The following is a 27255-nucleotide window of genomic DNA, read 5'->3' on the forward strand; positions in this document are numbered from 1 at the left end:
GATCTGCAAAAACTACGATGATATCGTCCACATATACTAAAACACATACCAAATTACTTCCACATTCCATTGATCTTATACTAACACTTTGCTCTAGCATATGCACAAATGGGGCAATCTATAACACAAACAATAATGGAGAGCAGGGACATCCCTGTCTAGTTTCCCTATATATAAAGATTCCATGCCCATAACACAGATTTTAGCTCGTGGCGATTGATACATACTCTGAATCGCCTTAATAAATCCCCCGCTAGACCCCCCACATAAAAACCCAGGATACAGGATCGAACGCCTTCTCGGCATCTAAAAATATTAAACCAAGCGTTTTATGGTGCACATTAGAGGGGTCTATAAGAGTAATAACTCTATGAATATGGTTGATGGTGCTTCTACATAGAATAAATTCATGTTGAGACCTGGAAACTAAGGGAGTAATAACTCGCACTAGCCTATTAGCCAAAATCTTAGAATACACTTTTCAATCAGCGTTCAACAAAGATATTGGTCTATATGACCCTGGTATATTGGGAGGCTTATCCTTTTTTTTAAACACAACTATGTTTGCCTCATCCCAAGAAGGAGGCACATTCCCCAACTGAGCTTCCTGGAAAACACCCAGCATATCGGTTTTCAACACCGGGATAAGCAGCTGATAAATCTCTAAAGGTAATTTATCTGGTCCGCCAGCTTCCACCCGTGCTAGCTGACCTAATGCTTCCTCTAATTCTTCCATTGTTCTTAACTTGTCTAATGATTTTTGGTCCTCCATACTGATTTTATTCAAGTCAAGTTTTTGACAGAAATTCTTTATTTCTATTTCATCCAAATCAGGTTGCTTATATAGCTCTTGATAAAACTCATAGAAAACCCCCAAAATGCCTTCTTCTGTTTCAACCTTTTTGCCCCCAACATCAGTCATAGCCGAAATTATCTGAGAGGCTTGTTTAACTCTGAGTCTTTGTGCACGACATTGCCCCGTCGACTCTCCATATTCATGTCTATTTTGTTTATATGTATTATATTGGATGGCAATTTCCTTGCACCAAATCGAATTTATTTTAGCTTTAACACATGCTATCTTGCCATATACAGCGTTGCAGTCTGATCCTTGTGTAAGAGTATTTAACAATTCCATTTCCGCACCGCGAAGCTCATCCAGTAATTGCTGCATTACTATTCGGCTCTGTTTTTGCTTGGCTAACCCAAAACTTAACACCTCTCCTCGTATTCCATCTTTGAGAGTATCCCATATAATAGGACTAGGGTCTGATCCCCTATTTATCTCTAGAAAACTCCCGGCCCACCCAAGCATATGATCTCTAAATACCTTGTCGTTCAATAATTTTCTGTTACATGTGAATGACCTTCCAACCTTCCTCTGTGTTATCACAGTCACATCTAGCAGCAAGGGGCCATGATCAGCCGTGATTAGGGAGCCAGACCTGCATTTTTGCTCCAATTATAAATGCCCTGGACATGAATAGATAATCTAATCGTACCAATTTTTGGTGTGGGTGTGAGAAAAAGTATATCCGGGATCTGACTCATTTATAGTCCGCCATGTGTCCACTAGCCCAGGGTCCCTCAGCACTTGTACTAAAGCTTTAAAGAGTTTGGGCTTTCGACCCACATACTTATAATTTGGACTTAGATTTTGCCCATCCAGATGGATTTTAAAATCTCCACAGAAGATTAGCGGGGTAGGCCATAATGTCAATTCTACATTTAGTATTTCTAGTATACCAGCTTCGTCTACATTTGACCCATGAACTGAACAAATAGTACACTTAATCATTCCAATAAGACCTTCTGCAATCGCCCATCTTCCATAGTTATCCACCATTACCCTCCCCGTCCCCCTGATACCACCGTGTACCAAAATAGCTACGCCCCTATTAGTGCTAGTCTGCCGAGATGCGGCAAGATGTGTATATCCTAGCTCAACAATCAGTTTCCGTTTAGCCCAAGGTATGTGTGTCTCCTGGATACACAGAATATCAGGTTTCATTGACTCCAATGAAATCTGGCCAGACTAATGTGCTGCCGGGGCTCGATCCCCATCTTCATCCATTTTGGCCATCTCTAAGACTGACTCAGTTGTAGTACAGCTAGGAGGGCCCGGCATCATAATCTGCACTGCCTGCGCTGCCTGAGTTGCCTCTACCCTTTGTTTGTGTACCATAGTAGTTTCATGATTATCTTCTTCAGGGTTTGAAGTATTTAATTCACTGCCAGAACTAACTGCAGATCTTCCAAGAGAAATTATATAAGCTCTAGTTCTCCATCCTCATCGCCATTTGATAGCTCTGAGTGATCTGACTGATCTGACATAGAAAAAAAGTTTCCTTCCCCTGAATCGCTCTCCCTATTAGCACAAGTCAGTTGCTATAGCCAGCGCGGTTGTCTCCTCCTGCAACCCCGTTGATACCAGTGCAGCTTCCACCATTGTCGTTGCCCCTCCTATATTGCTAGTTACTTCCTCCAAGTCTACACCTCTTTGACTTTTTTGGTTTTCCTGATGCTCCTTGTACTGCGCATAGTCTGAATACTCAGTTGGTGTAACTTCGCCTTCATTTATTTCCTTAGCCACACTAACCGCCATTAGTAGTTGTTTCTTTTTGGCCAAAAATAACTGGGATATCTGGGGGTTTTCTTGCTGACCGACTCTTGTATAGCCAGCTCTGAGCCGGCCGCTTCCACCCCACCTTTTGTGCTGCTAGCGGACAGGGCGGCCCTGCTCACCGCATCGCTGACTGACTTAATTTTTCCTCCACTACCAGTTTTAGGGGGCATGACTTAGCCGGTTCCGAAGATAAATGGTAAATGGCCAACAATAGCCTTGGATTAAAAACACTGTAGCTAGAGGACAAATATGCAAAGGTCTTTAAAGTCTCAAATAGTCCAAGTAGCCCAATATAGCGATATACAATGTAGCTATATAGCGATGTTTTTGTGTATAACACCACTCCACTCACTTTAACCTCATTAGCTATGATTCATTCCTACTGGGAGTTTTTACCCGTGAGCTCAGTCTCCCCGCCCGCTCACAGCTGCCGCTGCTAAGCCTACACAATTGTCCGTCGGCGCTCACGACTACCCGCCAGAGCTGTTTGGCTGCCAAACCACTGAGCCGCCAGTAAATTTTTAGTCTTATCCTCGCTAGTCATCAGTTGTAGTCTCACCGCGCGTTGAATCAATCCTGCCCGTGAACTTACACCATTCCAAGTTACTGCCGTCGTCGCAAACAACGCGTTCACTACCCGCTCACAGCTGCTGTTGCTTGGCCACCACCAGTGTGTATTGGTGCTCCCGAATGTCTGCCAGAGCTACCAGGATGGCGTGTATCTGAAGTCTAGTAAGCTTTTCTATTCGTCCTCGCGTATCAATAATTCTAGGCTCAGGGCTGCATTTACGATTATTTTTCCTTCGTCGCTCGCGTCCTCTCAGCCACAGTTGCTTTGGTTGCGAGAACATCCCAGGAGCTCCTCACTCACACGTCCAGACAGACGCCATCTTGACTCCCAGGCAACACCTGTTTTTTTGTTAAAGGAGTTTTCTAAGGGATTGTCAGTTTCTTAACACTGTCAGTATCTGAAACAAGTGCACAGGTGTTTTTTTGCTTGGACTGCTGCGAGCTACACTGATGATGCGCATGACCCCTGGGTGTGATATAGGGTGTAATTTGAAGGTTAGTGAAAAATTTTGAACTTAGTGAATACAATTGTATTTTATGTTTAAATGTTATGTCCTGTTGGAAAGTTTATCAGTTTATGAAATAATAGCCATTTCTTACCACAAATCAGAATTCCATATTTGCTATTTCGCTGCTAAAAATCTACTCGTACTGTTCTGAACTAACCATTGAACTTTCTTACAGGTTGTTACTATTTCATTGCATTACCTTTGTCAATTGTTAGGTGTTTTTTTGATGTATTGTTTTCCTAAAATAGAGCTCATAACCACCAGATTGTTGCCCGTACAAACCCATGTACACAGCTTCCCCATAATCAGAGTAAAATTTGTAATTATTTAAAACTCAAGAAAGTTAAAACTTTATAAATTCCGTAACAAGACTCCTAATTGATCATCGAGACACCACTAGACCACCAACATGATAGAGAACACAAGAACACACAAACAGATCAGATTTGCATGTCATTACAGGGCTAAACGAGTGGCTCTACTAGAACTTTGGGCCATCTTCGGGCTATCCTTGAGCCCACAAGTGAGGCATCTGCACCTCCCCCGAAAAATACTGGCAGGAAACTGCTCTCTCTGATATCTGCCATCCCAGCTGTCCCAGTGCTGGGTTACACCGATACACCGGTCGATAGGGCTGGTGGACCAACCACTGAGCAACAAGTCACCAGACCTAGGGCAGGGAAACCATCAGACCAACCAGCCCAGGTGAAGCCAGCCCCCAGACAGTCTGGTGTCAGGATCATTCAAAGTTTGACCCCTCATTCATCAGTCATAGCTCATTAAGCCCCAGGGGAACTAGGAGCATATGCTCCTAACCGCCCAAGGTTCATAGCAGTTCTGGAGGAGGATACCACCAGTGGAGAAGACGTTATGTGTCCCAGCCCTCTGAGGTCTGACTCTGAGCGGGGCGCCATAGGATATGCTCCCCCAGGGTATGCTCAGGCTCTGGATGAAGCATTAAGGAGGGAGCTTGAGGTCAAAATGCTATCAAGAAGAACAGCACGCAGCACTAAGTGAAGATGGTAGCCCAGGTGGGAGTTAAAGGAAAGGTGTAACTTGAGACTAGAGAGAGAATGAGCTCTCATCTAGGAACCCTTATAGAAAGGGAGAGCAATACAACCTTCCCCAGAGTAAGCCAGAGCTAGGTCTCGGGCTCCACATGAGGATTAGTTTGTGGAAGACTCCAAAGAGAGGCCCCTAACAGAAATCCACACTCCAATCAGTCAGCAAAATAGGAGAGGGGCCAACCAAGAAATAAAAAGTCAGGATGGCCTAACTCAAACAGAGTTAAAACATAGGAGAAGTAGAATGGTACCTTTACACAAGCACGAGGAGAGCATTGATGAGTACTTCCGCCTCTCCCCCCAAATGCGCTGGTCAGGCAAACTGACCCCTAGAGACATAGTGAACAGAGAAGAAGGCGAGGCCTTCAGTTTACCACTTTGCCATTTGCTGACCTACTGGACCAAAAGGATAGACCTTGGACGGAGGAGGGATCCTTCAAACCAGAGGACATGGCTGTCACAAAAGACTGCATACTGCATGGAGGGGGAGATCTTTAATGGACCTTCTTTTGCATGCAGGAATGGCTGAGAAAATGGGAGCGCTACGTCGGGGAGAAACCTATGGAGCAGCTCCACTCCAAAATAAGTCCGCTGTTGCAGGGTCCTTCTATGTGCCATGGGCACATATGGACAAAGAAGGGCTCAGAAACAAACTGCCCGTATTGATGGATGTTGCAGGAAAGTTGATCTCATGTTTTGTGAAAAACACCACAGGAATCAACTTAGCTATTGATGACATCAAAAGTCTGCTTAGCACCCTCATCAGGGAGCAGACTAACACTGTGTTTTCCCACATCCCCGTAGTCACACTGATTAACACCAAGCATGTTGGGCCGCATTCAACTCATTCAGACACTAGATATGGAGTGCCTGAGGGAGGTATTCCCTGACCACCCAAATGTAGAAGAATTGATGGCAGAGAGCATATAGCCTGGGTAGACTGGGACTAATTTCCTAGATAGAATGAGGGAACAATGTGGACAGGGCAGCCCTGGACTAACGAGAGTCCCATGGTTGCATTCTTCCACAACATCCTCAAAAAGGGATTGCCACTGAGATACAGACCAAACTAGATGGCGTAGTAGGGCTAGACACCAAATCTTGGTGAGAAATACAGGTCCACATATTACATTATTTCCAGAAAAGACAGAAGAAGGACAGGGAAAAGCAGGACCAAGCCCACAGAGACACCACCCAATTGGTCCAATAAAAAGAGAGGTCAGGGTAGCTGGCTACAGCCAGGCCTCATAGAGTGCTACTATTGTCACAGAATGAGCCACATGGATGAGCAATGCCACGAGAAACATCATGAGCAGAAAGGAACAGTCCCAGGGTAACTCCCCCAGAATATCTATCCCCAAAATCAAGTCCAGAGAAAAGAAAATGCAGCAGACAGGGAGCTCAGCCAAGCAAGGACCAGGACCACCACCAGGGCAGGGAGGGGTGGCTGTCTGAGGTGGCAATGCCCTTTCACAATCGCAGAATACAAACATGCACTAAGTCCAAAACCACCCCCCAACATGATGTATCACCTTCATACCGCTTTGAAATACATTTCTTTACCTGCATTCGCAACCAACTTTTAGGGCTGTAGTACTATAGTGAATAGGAATTCATGCTAAAGTTTGCCATCCAGGTACCATCAGGGGGATAGGCCTCCCTCTACTGTTGATCCCCTGGGCAGGGTTGGCTGTCCACGACCCTGTAGAAGACAGTCTGATGAGGGAGCTGGGCAGCTCCCAACTGGTGCATAATGGCCTGCACCCAGGTCCAGGCATCAAAGTCCAGCCTTGGGCGAGGTGAGTAAGTCTCACCAGCGCTAGGGTTTGCACCAAATGGAAATGCCCTTACAGCCCCAAAATGAGGGAAACACTCTAGTGTTGGAAGCCATGTTTTCCACACACCAAGGACAAGGATGTCATCAAAACGCAGAAGCAAGTAGCCACATGGCACCCAGTCTGTAGGGAAAATCCATCAAATCCATGAGCATTACCCGCATCGTGCCGATCACAATGAGTCTCAACTGCATACTCAACTCTTGTCGAAAACTTAGCAAACAAGCACAATCCCAATCCCAGTTACTCTCCTGCAGAGCCATACACGGGCCATGAACAACTCCAGAACTACCTCTAGTATGCTATGTTAAAAGCAGCATCGTCCAAAACCACAGGTAAACACCCAACGGAACCCACACAAATAAGCCTAAAAGTAGCCCAAAATCCCCAACCTTCAAGAAAGGGGGCGTAACCCAATCACCCAACCCCATTAGGGAGAACATTGTTTCAACACCCATGCAGGGACCAGGGGGACATGCACGTGACAACTGAAACATCGCCATTACCCACAAAACTCCTTAAAATAATTAGGCATCCATGTCCCCTCACATTGCATGCAGCACATGCAGGTCAAAAGGACACTCCCGCACTGATAAAATGACACAGATAGATTTAACCAAAGCAGCAGCAGAGAAAGGTATTCTCCCTGCCATAGTGAGGAGAGGGTGAACCGAAGTACTCACAAAATAGCGCTAAAACAACTGAGACTCACCATTCCCTAAAAAGTGCCACCACCTCCTTCCAGTACCCCACTAGAAATTTTCATGCACAATGAACTTATAGTGTGTACCCCTAAATAGAATGCACAGGAATTTTCTGAAAACTGTCTAACAATGTGTTTCTTCCAAGCTAACCTACAACCCACAGCACTTATTCAACAGATCTGCAATCTAGTCATTCGTGTACCATCGGTACAGTGGCCCACCACCCCTTCAACCAAAGCTCACAAAAGGACTTCAACAACACCAACCACTCAAGAACACAGACTGCAAGTTGACTTTATGGACATTTTTAGTTAAAATACTCTTTTTGCACTGCAAGAAGACAAGACACCCCTGGGACCCTAGATGACTGACATCTCCCCTGAAGACCTTCCCAAGACCTACGAATGATTCTCAAGTTACGTATTCATGCATTCTTGTACACGATCTGTTTAGCATATGTGCTCTTGTGCCCCTTCAGAGCCAGAAATCTGCCTAGTTACATGGAACCTACCTCGACATTCTTGCAACGCTTGCGAGTGGACCCACCTCACTTGTGCTGAACCAGATGCTGGCATTCTTCACTCACTACACAGCGCACTCCTATACAACACATGGTATCAGCACATGACCGCCGTGGTCAAACCATGAATAGGTCATGCTACTGATGTTCCCCCCTTCTCAATCTAAGGGACGACATCAGATCCCGCCAACTGATGCCCTGTGAACCTTACTGCAGCCGGCAGGGCATCTAAACTCGACGCCTTGCCTGGACCCACTACACTGTGCCAGGGTATACACCCACACGAGACCATAATGACCTCACGGTGTACCCTTCATACACATACTCATGAGCCCCCACACAGTGGGTTCATCACCCCCATTTTTTAGCAGGGCCAATATGCAGCAACATCCCTGCATATGAACACACGTTACCTTCTTAGCCCTGCCTAGTTGCCGCTTACATTTAAATAGAGAGGGTGCCCCCCCTTTGCAGTGCACAGATGGAGCGCGACTCCCCCTAATGGGTTAGCACTCCCCTAAATAATCCGCACATTTGCACGCACATGTTAGCAACTTAGACATCCAATTGAACCTTGGAAATAATTTAGAGAGAGCGATACATACACCTGCATGTGAGTCTTTCTTCCATTTCCTCTACTACAGGCACCTCCTCGAGACAACAGGAAGCTGAATACGCCCCATGACTCGTGCCCAGGCCAGAACACCTGACCCAGCTAACAAGCAACACCTGGCCCTTCCCACAGGTATTTAAGCGCTCTCTACACTGAAGCTCATTTCTCACGGAGCCTCTGCCCAGACAACAGGTTCATTGAGGGTCCAGCAACTTTGCTCAGTAAGTACCTGAACTTGACCAAGCTAACGGTACAGCCACCTTTCATGCTGCCCCCGGCCGTATCTGTGTGTGCATCCTTTTTACCGTTACCTTGTTGGGCGCATATCACCCACCTCCCCCAACAGCCTTTTCCTTTTCTTTCCCCTATTTAGAGTGCACATGGTCCTGGCCCCCGGCTGAGATCCATGCTGAGTTGTTCGCTATAATCAAGTGTAAGCAACTCCACTTTACTGTTTTTACCAACACTGGTTACAGTACATAGGCCTAATTTCACACACAATAATGCATATTGTGAGACCGGCCACTCTTTCACTGCCCGCCACTGACGCCAACACTACTGCCTTGTCCGTGGTCACCACTAGGCACTTAGTATGGCCTCACTATAAAACTTTTAGCCCACTACTAGGAGCCTTTACTTAAATGTTATGTCTGTCACCTTTTTTTACCCCCTACAGGTACAACCCGAGAGGAAACACCTCTTGGACATATGAGCACCCTAGCGTGTGCTTTACACACAGGGCACTGACAAACTCATAACAACCCCTGTAACACCCCACACATATAAGGTCCTGACGAAAGCCAGTAGAAGAAAAGGCCTGGCTGAAACTAGTTGACCGCACAGGACTTCGGAGGCCATAAGCCTACCGTTCACGTCCGATAGCCTTTGTTTTTATTGACTGCCTGGGGCCCACCATTAAAAAAGTCTTTGGGACACCCAGGACAGTATTTTAATCCTCACTCAGAGGACACCCACAGCACCCTCACGAACCAAAAAAACCCGCTCTGCAGTAATCTGGCGTCGAAGCACAGCTGAGGTACACTCCGAACCTCAGGTTGGGCCCAATGATGAAGCATGCCACCAACTAGGTTGGTGGGTGAGGGCCTTCATAAAAACCTAATGGTTTTCCCCCACCCGCAGACATACAAACAATTTAAACAAGAGCTAGTTCTCATTGATTATTAACATATAAACTGGGGAAAAGGACTAGCCTCTTTTGTTCTCCTCTCTCTTCTTGATTCTAACAATGTTGATACTATATGCCATAAGCGCAGACAGGCTTTACTTATCCCAAGAGATAGCCTTGATAGAGCAAAATGTCTTATCCACCTATACCTTAGAAGGTTTAGGGCCGAGATACACCCCAATAGAGTAGAACCCCATACAGCAGTAGTAAACATCACCTGGTATGAGACCAACCCCATAGCACTGGACATTTTTACTGAACCTAGTGATATTCAAATTGAGCTAGAGAGGATGCGCAGAAGGGGCACTATAGGGGAGGATACTGTTTGGCCCAAGACTTTGTGGAAAAGAGGTTCTTGGAGGTAGCAAGACCACCCCACCAGTGCACAAATATGTCCACTCTCACTTCCAACTGTGTCCCAGGGTGGGCCTTAACATATTTGGGGCTTCCTTTCTTACATACAAATGGACCCCTGGTATGGAAATTCAGCGCAGGGCCATTTACCTCAATGACGTTAAGGGAAATGAGTCCCATGGGAGGGGGTCAAATGCCAGCACATATTCCCCATGCCAGTAAATCTGGGAAATTAAGATTAATAGGTTCACATTGTAGGAAGGGAAGGGGCAACCTGTCCTGTTTCCACCATTAAAACACCCACTACTGCGGGAGTGAAGAATAATCCCACTCCTCCTCCTTAGCACCTGTCGCCACCGCCCTTCTTATATATTGGCGATGGCAGACAAGAACCACGGAAGAAGGTGAGGGGAAAAACAGCACAAGAAGACCAGGTAAGGACCGGCACCAATGGCAAGATATCCCTTCCTCCGTACCAGACCAGAAACCCAGGGCAACCTACAAAAGTCAACAGAATGCAGGTTACCACCATGAACACAAAGTCACACACATATGCACACGATTAGGCATAGCACTTGGGCGATAAGACATATAAAACAATCTTACCCCTTATTTAGGTTCCAACAAATAGTTATGGAGGTGTAAATAATGTCCCGTTCTTGTGTCCTCACTGAGCCACACTATGCAAAAAATCCAAGGTTAACCATGGTTCCAAAATTCATAGGAGGAATCTGATTCCCAAATGAAAAAAAAAAACACCTTCTCCTTTTAAAGGGGGAAAAGCTCAAACACGGCAAAAAAAATCCCCCACTGCATACAAAGGAGCAGGGATTCTATGTTTATCTGCTTGCTTCTTCATATTCTCTTTTGTGGCTAACGACTGTTCTTGTGCCTGTTCCCAAAGAGCCACCAAGGAGCGGTTCAAAGTATCCAGTGCAGGTACCCACCCAGAAGGTTGGAGAGGTATTGCCTTTGGATGAAAACCTGATGAGCAGAAGAAAGGGGTCATGCCCAAAGCGGATTGAAGGCTGTTATTATACCCGAATTCAGCTAAGGGTAATGCCAACAGCCAATCACAGGATAATGAGGATTATAAACAACTAATATACTGCTCCATCATCTGATTGGTTCGTTCTGTTTGTCCATCCGATTGAGGATGATATGCGGAAGACAAATGTAATTCCATCCTCAATGAGGAACATAACTCAGTCCAGAAATGAGACACGAATTGTGAACCCCTATCGGACACAATAGCCAATGGCAAACCATGTAACCTCACTATATGCGAGATAAACACCTCCGCTAAAAGACGGGCACTAGGTATCTTCAACAATGGAACAAAGTGTGCCATCTTGGTGAATAAATCTACCACCACTAAAACAGCAGTGTACCCCCCTCTCTCAGGAAGATCGGTGACAAAATCCAGACTAATAGTATGCCAAGAGGAAGGGGGCACCAGCAAAGGTTTCAACAAACCAGCGGGCGAGTATGCGTTGATTTACTAACTGTACAGACAGGACACGACCCAACAAACACCTGTACATCATGGCCTATCGTTTCTCACCAAAACCAGCGCAGACATATCTCCTTGGTTTTACGAATTTCTGGATGGCCAACCAAAGAGGAGGAATGATACCACGTATGAACCCGTTGTCTCAATTCCGGCGGAATAAACAAACGTCCATGATGATACAATAACTCAGCCCGTATTTCAAATAACGGATCTGTCAACCATGGGGTTAAATTTGTCTTTCCAATCGCTTTCTGTACACACTCAGGGCCCGATTCACAGAACTATCTTAAGACAAAATCCTAAACTTACTATACTATCATTTTCGTATTCACAGAAGGCACTTACTCATTTCGGAATTCACAGAAGTTAAGAGTCCTAACTTTAGAACTCCTAAATGCCTTCTGTGAATACCGAAAGTCTTAAAGTTAGGATTTTTCTCAGTTTAGGAGTAGTAAAGTTAGGACTCCTAACTTTAGGACTCCTAAATGCCTTCTGTGAATACCGAAAGTCTTAAAGTTAGGATTTTTCTCAGTTTAGGAGTAGTAAAGTTAGGACACCTAAGGGGTGGGGTGTGTGCCAAGATGGGAGCTTCCTGTTGTATGTTTGTTCTAGGAATTGGTCTGGAAAACAGAACTCTTGCTCTTGACATCCAAGCACTGCAACATCTGGAAGCTGTCATGAAAAAGGAGGGAGGTGCGCCTGAGCAGGACTGGTATTCTAGTATTATTTCCTGGCTTCCCCTATGGGTGCCCAAACTATTCATGTCATTGCTTCCAGTTATCATTTTTGTTCTATGGTTGTGTGGTTTGGTACAAATGGGATTTTCGTGCTGTAAAAATACAGTCCTCAAATTAGGTAGAATACAAATAGCTAGAGAAAGGATAGCAGACACTACAGAAACACACATAGCCTCAAATAATATGATTGTCATGACATATGAGAAAAATTATGCAGTTGAAAATTCACTTAGAGGGGGGAATGTTAGTATCAGTGAATGAGATGTAAATGTACACCATGATATATGCATGCATAACAATGTCAATACCAGTAAATGCAATGTCAATGTGTGCCATAATCTATGCACGCAGAGCAATGTCAATACCAGTAAAAAAGCTGCCAATGTACGCTATGACAAATGTACGCATACTAATGAGAATGTCGCTAAATATGATATCAATGACTGCCATGTTATTTGTACATGTAACAAACTTATATCATTGCTGTTGATTTAACCCTAGATGACCTCCACATCAACCTGAAGTCAGTGATATTTGGTCATACAGACTCAAACCCAAGAATACAGATTGATAGGTCACAGGTTGGGTTAAACCTAGACCAAAGACAAATGTGCAAACAGGGAAAACCCTGATTGATCCCACAGATAGGCAGTTACACCACAAAAACGTCTGAGGAGATTGGCCCCAGTAAAACATGTTTTGTCAAAGGCATACATTTCTAGAATTCCACAAAGTCAGATGCCACATGTAGTTAGAAACACTCAGCCAATCCGAACACAACATGCACACCACATGCAGTGGTCACGTGCTTCCCATGCCAGACATCTGAACACATACACACTGGCCCACACTAGCTCCCTATGAGTTTAAGAGCCACCTCTATTTGTTTGATTAAAATGCTTGAAAATGAATTTGTATGTATGAGTCTCTATATCTATGTCTACGTCTACAAATATATGCATATGTAGAAAATGAAAGATGCTTATAGAGATATATATAGATATTTATACAAACATACATCTAAATTCATATTTAGGCCTTTAAGCAAACATGTTTGTATGTCTACATATAGATACACACACAAACACACACACACACACACAAACATACTCTTCACAATTGTCATTTGCAGGGGAGCCACCAATGTTATTGGTGGTGCATTATGAGCCCGCCTGCAAAAAAATGTCTTCTAAAGATGACAGTACTTGAGAGTAGGGACTTAAGCTCTTCTCTGAAATGGGGAATGGCATTTTAGTTAGTGTTTCTCATGTGTTTCCATAGGTTTCCAGCTGTAAATGAGCAACATTTAATTGGTGTTGCCTGTGGCTGATCACCATGGTCTGGTAATTCCTAAGAATCCCACTGCACTGCTGTGGATTATAGACAGGGAATATGGATTCCTGGGAATTTTAGATACAGTGTTAACTCCTAGGCTCCTTTCCTTAGGTGCACACAATCTCCCAAAGGAATAGGAATCCTGGGGATTCCTTCCTTGGTAATGTGTTTGAATTCCACTAATTCCCTTGGCAACACTGCATGCATGAATGTGGCACTGGCGAGGGAATCTCCAGAACTCTTTTTGGCAGAAATACTTGTCCATGGAAGGTACTCTAAAAATTACCATGGTGCTTTGAGATGTAGAGTTGTGGGCTTCACTAGCCCCTTCCAAAGGGCTCAGTGAATCAATAGCCAATCTGCCTAGACTTACACACATGAACAGCACGTCAATGAACCGCAGAGATTCCTTGAGCCCTGGTATGCGTAGACAGGGGGCAATGTACATTGCCCTCTTCCCCTCCATCCCCCAGGGCAATGTGAAAAAGGACCATGTGTACCACCAGTTCTTCTATTGGTGGGTGTATGGCAGGTTATCGGATGAGTTGGGGGGCAAAGGCCCTACATTGGTGATATTTCTATCCCCAATACCACTTTAGTTTTAACAGCCGTCGCCTCCACCTGCTTCAACACCCTCCGCATCCTCCACAAGACCTTCAAGTGGATCCCCCTGACTACAGCAAGACCATTACCCATGCACTCATAAACAGCAGACTGGACTACGGAAAAGCCCTCCTTGCCGGAATCAACAAGACCCTTCTACACAAGCTACAAACCATCCAGAACACCACAGTCAGACTCATCCTCCAAACCCCATGACACAAGCACATGACCCAGCACCTACGAGACCTCCACTGGCTCCCCATTGAGAAGAGAGTAACCTTCAAGCTACTCACCCACACCTACAACTCCCTACACAACATCGGACCCAAATACCACAACGAGAGAGTCTCCCTCCACATACCCAGAAGGAACTGCTGCTTCGCCGACTTCGCCCTGGCAGAGACTCCACACATCCGCAGAACCAGAGCAGGCAGAAGAGCCTTCTCCTATGTCACAGCAAAGATCTGGAATGAACTCCCAGTCAACATTAGGCGCTCCCCTACTCTGCACACCTTCAGAAAGAGCCTCAAGACCTGGCTCTTCGACTGATTCGGAGCTACACCCCCAAGACCCACCCCCCTCAGCGCCTTGAGACCTCACAGGTGATTAGCGTGCTTCATAAAACCCTGATTGATTTATTGATCGATTGATTGATTCATTGATTGATTGATTGATTGAACAGCTGGGTCACAGGGTGTGTTACCTTGCCAAATTAAAGCATGCATTGATAAATTTGCAACAACAGAGGTATTTGCCAATTAATCTGCAGGCTCACATATACCTTCACCTTTGTAGAGGAACACAAACAGCTGTGATCATCACCATCTCTCACCCAACTGCTGCAACAAAGCGGAACATCATAGACTTTGCTGATGCTGAGAACATATAGGAATAACTCAACGTCCCAGACATGGAATTTCAACTGAAAACAAATACTCGTATGTGATTTCAGAAGAGGAGATTGACCAGACAAAAGTTTCATAAATAGGGCAACTGTCTGTGACCCGACTAATGAAAACTCTTTCAAGTTGTAGACTCACCAAGGACATTGTACTATGCCTATATACACCATAACCCAGAAGTGATAGAAACAAACTTCACATTATGTCACCAGAAATCTGGGCACCACAATACTATGCCCCTGGTATTCCCACGATGGACCACCTTTGAGAGACAATGGCATTCCAAAGCCATTTGTTTTTAAAACATTATGGCAAGACAAAGATCCATCCAAATCTGAAATGGTATCTGTTGAAAACATTACAGTAAAAGGGACTAATCTGTAACTTGCTTTCTGCACCACATGGTACATGGATCGAATGCACTTTACAGTAAAAAAGTTAAATGCAAGCCACTTTATCCACTAAAATAACAAAGGATGAACACTTCTCGGCATGCATCTGGTATCTTTTGCCCCGCTAATTCTTAACACATTTGTTAATAGGAAAACTGGTTCCTTTCAAACAGGATGCTACTAGTATCTGGGACAAATGGAAAAACTGAGATATAGGAAATGTACCCCACAGAGTGAGTTGGGAAAACAACCACACACAACGCAGCACCTTCACCCACTACACCAACCAGGTACGGCTTCAGGTATCCACCCAAACTTTACAGAGACTTCAAATTGAAGATATAGTTGACAACATCCTATCACAACACAACAATATGAGAACTGTGGAAATAAAGCAGAGCATATGTCTTAACATGGTGCACAATTCAAAAAGCATTGAGGTGCTGAAATACCTAGTCATGTGCCTGCATGAAGGAATCCGCCAAAGTTAAGTTCACCCTCTGAAGCCAGGGAACTTGCTGCAATTTGCCTTATGAATGACAACATATCCATCAGCAAATGCATTCAATCATAGATGACTTGAAAACAAAACTTTGTATGGCAAGCCAAATATGCCACTTCCGCAGTGTCGTGGACTACCACCAAGTAGAGGATGGGTGTGATATTGGCATGCAAAGGCATCTACAATGTCTTTCAGGAGTGCAAGGGGTAATCATAATATTTTGAAGTCTTCTGGTTACAACTACTAGATGCCCAATGGCACTACCTCTCCCGATTAAACAGAGCCATAGCCACCACACAAGACTTATTCACAACCAATGCAACCTATGTAGTGATGGTAAGGACTAAGTGGAATGTATAGTGCAAGGGTTGATTGTTCTACGACTACTGCATTCATTGAAGGGATAAGTATTTGAGTCCATGCTCATAGGTTGAAATACCTCTGAGTTCACTCAGTCCTTCATCCTCCCAAGGCCAATAAAATTAGTATTATTTATTTAAGGTGCTAAACACTAAACATCTGTTACTCAAAGCCAAGACTCCCAGAGAAGAATGTATGCTTTACTTATCTACATGTTATGTTGTATTATGTTAGTGGACAAAGGGCAGGTAAGATGAACTGGGACAGCCACTTCTATAGATGGTAGTTTAACGATGCTAATGCTCACAGCTGATACACTCTGTCCTACATTAGCAAGGTGCAAACTACAGTTCATTGACAGCTAATTTGTGCACATCATGCTGGATATTTTAATGACATTATACTAAAGACAGAATTCTCTCTCTCAGTGACATCACAGCTGACCTCTACCAGGCCTCACCTGCTCTTGGTCCTTTGTTTATCTTCTCACCATCATTCCTGCACTTTTCCATGCCCTGCTCTAATTAGGCACCTGTAGCCAGTGTACCTTTTCTCTTTTTAGAAGAATCAGTCATGTCTGTGTCTCACTGATTTCCAGGCTATCAACACACATCACTGACCAGCAAATGAATATCACCTACATTTGACCCATTTCCAATTAGCACCTCTTGGGTGTGTTTCTGATCACTCACATCTACAGCCAGTGGCCTTCAACAGTCCAGCAGGGACACTCTGTGCATGCTTTGTGTGCATTGCATACCATACTGGGGGAATTTCTGTGTTTTTCCCGCTTTGAGTCAGAACCCTAACTCAGTACTTAACTGTGCCTTTTTTCAGTGATATTCTATGACTTAGCGACCAGTGATTTTACCACAGTGCCTGGTCTGTGGACAGGCCAAGCACCAACCCAACAGTGCATGCCAAACCCACGATACAAATAGTCTTCTGCTATGATTCAGATTTATTAAAAAACTGCATAGCAAGTTAAAACCTTTACACTCAAATATACATTAAACCCATTCCTGCAAATTAATAGAAAAGAAAGAAAAAAATAACACAATCAACAGTTAATTAGTCAAAATAAAATACGCATTTATGGAAAATGGCTGATTGCAATTTACATCGTTTCATATGATTATGTTCGTACAGGATTTTCAGTCTTTCTTTCATGGATGTGCGCACTTGCTTTCGCTACGAAGAACTGTACAAATTTGATAACTCTTATGTTTAGGCATGTATGTTCAGGGTTGAGTCTGAGTGAGTGCTTGTCTACAGGTTCTTATTACTGCTTCGATGAAGGGACACCTCAGCATTTGGCTATGCGAAGTGTGGATTGGTTGTATGGCCTGGCCTGCATTCACACATGTCACAACCTACTGAAGGTAACAACAGGCTTTGCCCAACTCTCTGCAGACAACCTATCTCCACTGCACTGCACTTTATGTCCTTTGGCTTTACACATTGGAGGTCCTATAATTTTAAATTTCTTTGATTAAACATTTGTGGTTCTCCACACAAAATTAAGCCTTTTTTATAGGTATTAAATGGAGGGCATAGAATTGCAATTTTGCAATGGCAAACTTCTCTTTTCTTTCAGCACAAATGGGGCCGCTCCCAGTTATTAGACCGAGGTGCTACAGTGTTAATTTGTGAGTGCAGGCATCTCACAAAACGTGGTTTGATAGAGGGCGGGCATACACCTGACGACAGGGATGCACTTCTAAACTAAGTGGGGGCCCTTAAAGAAAACAGTGGAGTTAAAAGGCCATTATAGATGTCATATCATCTCTAATATAACTGGCATCTATATGGTAATTTATTTAAATAAGTATTCGGTGTATTGGAGATTTTATTGTCCCCCCCGCACCGTTGTCAGTGCGGTCGACATGTTTCTGCCGGTTGGCCCTGTAGGGTCCATGGCATTCATCAGGACCTAAAGAGAAGGTAGCGTGCTCCACTCTTACCAGGCTTTGGTGAGACAGTTTCACTGTGTGGGGTGATCTACATCACGCACCACTGTTGTGCGGCTAATGCGTTCAAGCCTGAAAGACAAAGACAAATGTGTAGGAACAATAAATAGAGCACCAAGGATGAAATTACATCAAAATTCACTCAGCCACATGCACTGGCAAGTATTGTGAGTGGCTATAAGTGCATCACTCATGACACACATCTGTACACTTATTAACTTGTGGTATCTTTTATCCACAATGCCTACCCTTGTCAGAGGACCAGATTGCCCCATAGGAGGGTGAGGGAGGAAGACCCCTGATTTAAGACGCTGAATAATTAGGGAAACAAAACAACAAGCAGTGGAGGTGATTAAAAATTGTACAACCATGAGACTTCTATGGTTTCTAAAGCGTGGTAGTCAGAAGGAAACTCCTGTCACCTTCAAAATCGTTCACATACACATTCATGCTATCACCCTCTTACTGTTCCATGGATATAACTTCACTTTAACCCCTCTTCTCTCTCTCTCTCTCTCTCTCTCTCTCTCTCTCTCTCTCTCTCTCTCTCCTCTCTCTCTCTATATATATATACATATATATACACACACATACACCACACACATATATTTATACACACACACATTACATTGTCACTGGGTAGTTATAGTTAGGACCATATTTCCACAGGAAATAATTTTTTCAACTTGCTAATAACTTTGCAACCATTTTTTGAAAAAAGTCTCATCTACCTCAGCTTGTTCCTGAAAGGTTTTGGGGTGATCTGTCAAGCGGGGCCCAAGAAAAAGGGGTTTCCCAAAACACGCTTTCTCCATACAGTATCCCTACCCTTCCCCCATGTGGTTTTTAAAATCTTTTTTAAGGAAAGAGTCCCTGAGTCTTAAAGTGACTGCCGCAACATCTATGTTGATGTTGTGGTAGCTAATCAGATCTTATCTTTTGACCTGCCAAATCCACGTATCTCTGCAGTATGACATATACATACATTTTCAACCTTAATTTCTCAAAATCCACTGAAGTAATTTACACCAAATCACAAAAAGCACTCTTCTAGGCTCAAAATCTAGCTTTCTAAAAACCTTTGTGCAATTCTGTTTAGCATTTTTTGAGGTATCACTATTCAATTTCCTTATGGATAATTGCATGGGGAAAGCAACAATCATTGCAAGAAAGTTAGAAACCACATATTGATGCTTGGATCTCATACATATGCTGCATGCCTTCTGAAAGTTGTGGCTACATGTAAATGTGGCCAGGGGTTGGATATTCAAATAGTTACATTGGAATTTCAACATAATTTCTTAAATGACTCCTGTAGTAACAAACATAGTGGATTGTACTCTTTTTAACATCTCCGGAATGATACACGCTGAACATATATCAAAATGTAAATCTACGCCTTACAGACCAGACACTGATCTTTGTACAGATTGTCTTGCTCACTGATCTGCTTGACCTGCTTCTTATTGTATTTGTACAGCAGTGATTTACTGTTTTGTATTGTGAAAACATTACATTCAGGGACTTTTCTGTAGGGCTGAAACATTCCCACAAAAACGCTAAGCCAGTTAAATTCCTCTGCCTCGTAATTTGAGCTATTTGTCCCGACATTTCTGCTCTCGAAGGGAAAAAACAGGCAAGTGCGTTTTTTTACCAACATAATTGTTCTCTGTTATGCCACATTTGCAGCAAATATCTAACCAGGTGAGCTGGTAATCTTGAAGTAGTCTGTGCCTTTGAGAACTCAAGGTCAGATGGAAAAAACCTGCGTTGGTGCAGACTCAGCCTAAATAGGAGCCATTTGCATACATTATTATTTTGCCACCTCATATTTTTCTTGACAAATTATGTTGTTATAGCTTCACAGTTGCCTTTCTTGGAAAATGATTTGTGTTACTCAAGGGAATAGTATTGCTGAACCCTCCTTTCTCTCACTGACATTGCAGAGTCTACAATTTTATAGTGTTAGCAAATTTTAACTTACTAAACAAAATAAGAAAACATTTTGTTAAAAAGGGTGTATGTATAGGTTTAACTCGCTAGTAGCATGTACAGTAGTAAATATAAATGTGATAGGCCTTCTGCTGTACAACTCAGCAGTCCTACTTTACTGAAGGCATCTAAAGATGGTATTAGTCCTGGAATCCCTTGTGTGGTTTCCTCCTAACATTTTGCCTTCTGACCTCCTATTTATGCTGACTTAGTTTTGCTGCCCTTAGGGCTCTGTGCACTTTACCGGTGCTAAAGTGCTTGTGTTCTTTCCTTAAAACATGGTAACATTGGTGTATACCCAATTGGCATATTTAAATAATTTATAAGTCCCTAGTAAAGTGCACTACATGTGCCCAGGGCCTGTAAATTAAATGCTACTAGTAGCCCTACAGCACTTATTGCCCGACCGATCCACTTAAGTAGCCCTTTTAAACATGTCTCAGGCCTACCATTCCAAAGCCTGTGTGTGCAATTAAACTGCCATTTTGACCTGGCAAATTAACTCCTTTGCCAGGCCCAAACCTTCCTTTTCAATACATATAAGTCAGCCCTATGGTAGGCTCTGAACAGCCCCAAGCACGGTACATTGTATTTAAAAAGTTGGACATCTACTTTTAAGTTTTACTTGTCATGGTAGTATAAAACTCTTACATTAATTTTTCAGAAGGCCTCTCTCCCATAGGATAACTGGAGTTGCCTTATTGCAATTTATAAGTGTAATTTCCAAATGGGAACAGATAACCAGTTCATGAAGTCGAATTGTAAATTGCAATTCTGAAAATGCCACTGTTAGAAAGTTGTCATTTTCCTGTCTTTAGGTGTTTTATTGCAGTTTATTCTTTGAAAATACATACCTCTGGCTCTACTGATTGGATTTTTGTCATTTTGATCTTGTTTTATTTCTTAAATTAAGGTCTATTCAGTCTTGTGTAAATTCTTAATGTATATTTTTATGTGGATTTGTATAGGGCCAATTAGGCTACAATGCAGTGAAAATGATGAACAAAGGTAGCGATCATGTGGAGCACAGAGTATGAGGGATTAAAGATAGGATGCAGGCAAAAAGAAGTGGAGTACGATCTTGGATCCATCTTCTGGAGACATAACATGATGAGGTGTTGCTTCACAAGAATGATCTTAATTTTTTTCTTAGGAGTAGGAGGAAGAGGCCCGGCTGGATCTGGCCAGGGAGAGAGTTCCATCTACTGGAAACTTAGCAAGAGAACATCAGTGTCTTTTATTTTCATTCCTATATTTTTGTCTCATTGCTGTTGAGGTTGCTGCTCAGAGGGTTGAATATGGCACTATACAACGAAAGCGTTCACAACGCATTCCATTACAACACGGTCATTAAAACAACTGCGTTGTTTCTATGCTATCCATTACATCGCAAGTCATTTCAACGACTTGCGGTAGGGAGCACTCTGGACTTATGAATAGTATAATTTACTATTCCAACTCCAATGGGCGCAACAGTAGGGAAGGTGTTAGAATAGTAAATTATACTATTCCTTAGGTTAGCGTGCCCCCTACAGCAAGTCGTTGAAATGACTTGCACTGCAATGGAGTGCGTAGAAACAACGTGGTCTTTGTAACAACCGTGTTGTAATAGAAGCGCTTGTGTTAACAGCGTTGTAAAGGCTGTTGCCCAGAGGGGTATGTAGCCCACTGGGGATTTTGACTCTGCTGGCCAGAAATGGAGGAGTGAATGTGTTAACCTTTATTGATAATACAGTTTATTAGGGGGAGCCAGTGAAGTTCTCTGAGGGTGGACAAGCTTCTGTATGTAAATAATTCTAAATCCTTGCTGGTCACAGCTGGTCTGTAGACAGGAGCAACACATTTCATGCTATGTTCTATGATAACTGTGAACCTAAATGAGTTGGCCCCACTTTATTGCATCACCTTGACAAACATTTTTGTGTTTCAGAAACAAACTCTCAAGTTTATGTTTGAAAAACTGATATGTGCTACAAGTTTTTACCCCATGTTTTAGGGCCATCAGTTTATTTCCCTGCCTTGGACAATAATTCTTTATATGCCGACCCCGGGCATAGAAATCTCATGCCATTCTCCTGGCCCTTGAAAGGCCATAGGTCAGGATGCACTGGCAGCCATCAGGGCTGAGGTTTCTGATGGTGGAGGCAGTTGAAGCTGAACCATCAACTCTTTTTTCCCTCATTTCTCACAGAAATAGCTTAGATCTGTCTATAAATTAGCCTTTTCACTTACCAAAGAATATTAAATACCCATTTACCCCTCTCCAACTGAAAGCATCAGCCTGTGCATTACCTATTTGAAGGCTTGACTTTGCCAATGCCATTTCAATGGGAGTCCTTCTGTCATACATGGCTTCATCACTCTCAATTTAATAGCAAGAATAATTCCTTCAATTTGATTATATATTCCCAATAAAGGCTGAGAGGGGTGAAAACCCATTCAAGCCATGAACCACAATCTTTTTCAGAGTGAACCCCAAATTAACCTGTGCTCAACACTTGGTAGCTTGGCACAAAAGCTGTCAGGCTTACCTTGGAGGCAATATGTGAAGTGTTTATGTAGCAAGTCAGACAGTGCTAAAGTGAAACACAACACAAGAAAAATCCCACACAATTTTTGAAAAATAGAGGTAAATTTCATGAATAATTTAAGACAAGAACAACAAAACACCAAACAGTTGAACCAGAGATGTGTAATTCTAAAGATATAAGTGGAAATAGAGCCAAAAATCACAAAGCGCCAACTGTGGTTATGTGGTCACACTAGGCCAGGACAAAGTCACAAGTGCAGGCCAACCGTGATGGAGCCCGGGCCTGCTACAGAGTCCTAGTTAGGCCCACTGAACAAAGTCCCTTAAATCCTGGGCGCGATGTATTCCAAGACGCTTCGTCAAGGTTACATCACACAGAGCAGTTTTGGGAAGCTGCAAAGTGAGGTCCTGCATTGTCGTTGAGGAGGCTATCGATGAGGGGCTTGAGATGCAAAGTCCTGCATCGAAGATGTATCATGTGAATAAGGTTCAAAAGAAGCTGAGGGCTGAAATGCTGAGTCCTGCATCATCAATCAGGGGCTTGTGATGCAAAGGCCTGCATCGAGGATGCATTGCGCCACGGCGGCCTCTGAGGAGATGATGCACTGCAATGCAAGGTTCTGTGTCAGGGATGCGTCTCGCAGTAGTTTCCAATGCGGAGTCTTGGGAGGCGGTGCATCACACTGGGTCAGTTCTGCTGGGTCCACAGATGGTCTGGCAGAGCACCTTCAGGCCCTCTTCCAAGGGTTCGGGACTGGGGTGGCACCACTTGGGGAGATAGGACTCACAGCTGGTAGAGTCCAAGTGCTGGGTTCAAGGTTGTTGGAGCCAGTTCTGGGCCTAGCCTCTGATCAGGAGGCCATCCAACTGGCCTTTGGAGTTTCCCTGGAGATCCTGGGTCCAAGATGCAGGCCCAGTCCTTTTCACTGAAGCAGGAGGGCAGCAGGGCAACATGGCAGGGCAGCAGAGTTGCAGTCCTTTTTGCAGCAAAGCAGAACAGCAGTCCTTCTGAGTCTTCCATAGGTCCAAATGTGTACCGAAGAGTTGGGTACCCACTTTGAAGTAGGAGAAGGTTATGGAGGTTTCCACCCCTCTGCGGTGTCAGGTATCCCTTTATTCCATGCGCTGGCCCCAGCCTGTCTGGGGGTGCAAAAGGCAAGTGGCAAACCCTTTGTGAATGTGTTCTGTGAGGGCGATTTTGATGTGCAAGTGTGGTAGGTGACAGCTCCATCCCGTTGTTAATTCACAGTTGTCATTCCTGCCAACACTTATCTTACCTTTGCCTCACTGTCTGGAAGCAATACACAAGGACATACTGCTAGTTACACCTAGTCATGTGAACCAGGGATAGGCTTCAGGCACCAAAGTTTAGAAAAAGAAAATGTCAACTATATAAAAGTGCCATTTTCAGAATTGTGAATTAAAATCCGACTCTACCATTAAAGAGGGTTTTAAATTGCATTTCTTCTAGACACCTAATTCAACCAGTCTATCTGCTCCCAAATGAAAGTTATCACTTATTAAATGCAATGAGGAACCCAGTGTTATCCTATTGGAGATGTAGGCATTGCATTAGTGAAAAACAAATTTCGAGTTTTTCAGTACCAGGGTATTTAGAACTTAAAAGTACATGTCCAACTTTTTATATACACTGCATCCTGCCCTCTGGGCTATTCAGGGCCTGCTCTATGGGCCTACATGTTTTAAAAAGGAAGGTTTTGGCCTGACAAAAGGTTTCATTTGCAGGATGAAATGGCAGTTTAAAAATGCGCACAGTCTTCAATGGCAGGCCTGAGAAATGTTTTACAGGACTACTTAAGTGGGTGGCACAATCAGTACTGCAGGCCCACTAGTAGCATATAATTTACAGGCCCAGGGTACTCGGGGTACCACTTTACTAGGGACTTAAAATTTAATTAAATGTGTCTGTTGGGTATAATCCAATTCTACTATGTTTAGTGGAGAGAGTAAAAACACTCTAGCACTGGTTAGTAGTGGTAAAGTGTACAGATTCCTAAGGCGAACAAAAATGAGATAATCAAAAATAGGAGGGATGAAGGCAAACAGGTTGGGATAATTCTGCGCTAAGTCTGGCAGGTCACAAACAAAGCTATACATCTAGAGAAGCCCAATTTAGATGTTGGCAGGTCCATGGACGAAAGGCCAGCACAGTCTCCCCACCTCTGTCATGCATCTTCTCCCTCATCAACAGCGGCAGCGCTGGAAGAGCCTTGTGGCAGGACTCCAGCCAAGAGTCCCGAAGAGCTGATTACACTGGAGCAACTGTGATGGGAAATCCTCCAATTTAAAGTAGGGGGAATCGAAGGAAATGAGGTAAAAACTGACATTTTTTCACGTTTACCTCTGCTGTTTCCAGCTTCTACCCCATTGTCCTGGTCCCTCCTTTGCTGCTCCAACACCACCATAACGCCAAACAACTCTGTTGTCACTGAGATCTAAGGCAAGGTACTTGTACTATTGTCCCATGTATCATGTGCTGACAATTGCTGCAGCCCTATGTATTACTGTACTGTCCTTCCAAGCAATTCTTTTTATGTGTAATGCAGTAGTGTAAATTTTCCTTCTAATCAAGATAAATTGAACACACTTAAAAAAAAAAAACATTGTTGTTGTGGTGCTTGCAGGTGTTATGCTAGTGGTGCCTGTGCATACAATAGTGTGTGTATGTTGTGTGAGTGGCATGCAATACATAACACAAATGGACACAACACATTGCCTACATATGTATTTCATCCAAACATGACACATGTGTATTGAGATAGCTGGAGGTTGTACCTACCAGTCTCCACAATCTTATGAACCTCACTTTGTCAGGACTCCGCCGCCAGGACACCACCAGCAAAACGGGAACATCTAAATTGGGTTGGGGCAATCCTGCTCGACTGATGGCGGCAGAGTACTGTTAGTCAGCACATAAAACCACCGCCTTGGCGGTCTTCTATCTATAGCTGCAACATCTAAATGCGCGGACCACCGTCAGCTTGATGGAGTACTTGGGACAGCCGCAATGGAAGGGTTAGGGTAATACTGGCAAGATCTAACTTAGGCCCTAAGTAAATAAGGAGGTGTAATTAATTATGTCATCTTTTGCCAATGGCAAATACTTGATTTACACACTGTCAGGCTACACCAGCAAACTATCAGGTTCTCCCCTCCAGGCATAAACATTGAGGAGCAATTTATAATTATTCCACACAACACAATGCAGCAAGACACCTTGCTACAATGCGCTGCATAAAAGGCAGGTGGTAGGAATACACCATATATATCAAGATATAGTGCATTCCAGCTTTCTGCCTACCCTGGTGCACAAACTGCTGCCTTGCACCAACACAGTCACTCTTGCACTATGACACAAGGGTACCTGTGTTGCAAACAGGATTATGTTTGTGACGGAAGTGGTACCTTCCTACACAAAACAATTCACTGAGGCATTTTTCTCTTTCCCCATGTGGTGCAGAATGCAGCACATGTAGAGAGGAAAACAAATATGAGAAATGCAGCTCTTTCTCCCTGTTACAACTCCCCTGAAAAAGAATAGCATTTTGACTCATTCCCATGTTTATCAGTCTTGGTAAATCTGGCAATGGGCCAAAATCCATGGGTGATGAGTGGGAACACCCACACTCCACCCATGGAATGCCTCCCTGGGCCAGAGTAACGCAAGGCAGCGACTTGTGCTGCATTGCGTTACTCCAGATTTACCAAGCCAAGCATGGCCTTGCAAGGTGACCTTACCTGGCTTGTTAAATATCATTCTAGGTTTTGCGTTGCCCTTGCGCTACCGTGCATGGTGTATGGGAGATGCAAAACTTGGATAAATATGCCCCTGAGAATACAAAATGTTTGGTCACTATGGGTCTGATTTAAAGGTTGAAAGGTGGTGTACAGGCAGTCATGATGGCAGACGATATTACCTCCAGTACCCTACTATAGTTTTTCCGGACAAATTTAGAGATGACAACCAATTCAGAAGTCATCTCTGCACATTCAAAGAAGCTGTCATCCCTGCAGCACCTTTTAACTTTGATGGATGGCCACTGACAGTTTAGATGGCTTTCCACAAAACTTTCGATTTTTTTCGTTTTCAAAAACAAACTCCCAAAACAGGAACTTCTGTTTTAAAACAAAAAACTAATGATGCCCTTACCCGAGGATGTTTATTCCAGTTAGTAGGGTTCATTATAATCTTTTTCCTGTCCCTCCCAAGTTACAGACAGGGAAAAGAAAGACATGACACCATTCAACCTAAATAGGCATGACTGTGTAATGTCCTTCTTTTTACGACCCAATGGAGTAGGGGTTCCATCAATGAAATACTTAAGGCCTGTCTATCTCTAAATTAGGTGGGATGACTGAGAGTTTGTCGGCAGGGTACCCCGAGGCATTCACTACGGAGTACCCTGATCGCCACACT

The sequence above is a fragment of the Triturus cristatus genome, chromosome 6 (genome assembly GCF_964204655.1).
Source record: "Triturus cristatus chromosome 6, aTriCri1.1, whole genome shotgun sequence".
In the NCBI taxonomy this organism is placed as follows: Eukaryota; Metazoa; Chordata; class Amphibia; order Caudata; family Salamandridae; genus Triturus; species Triturus cristatus.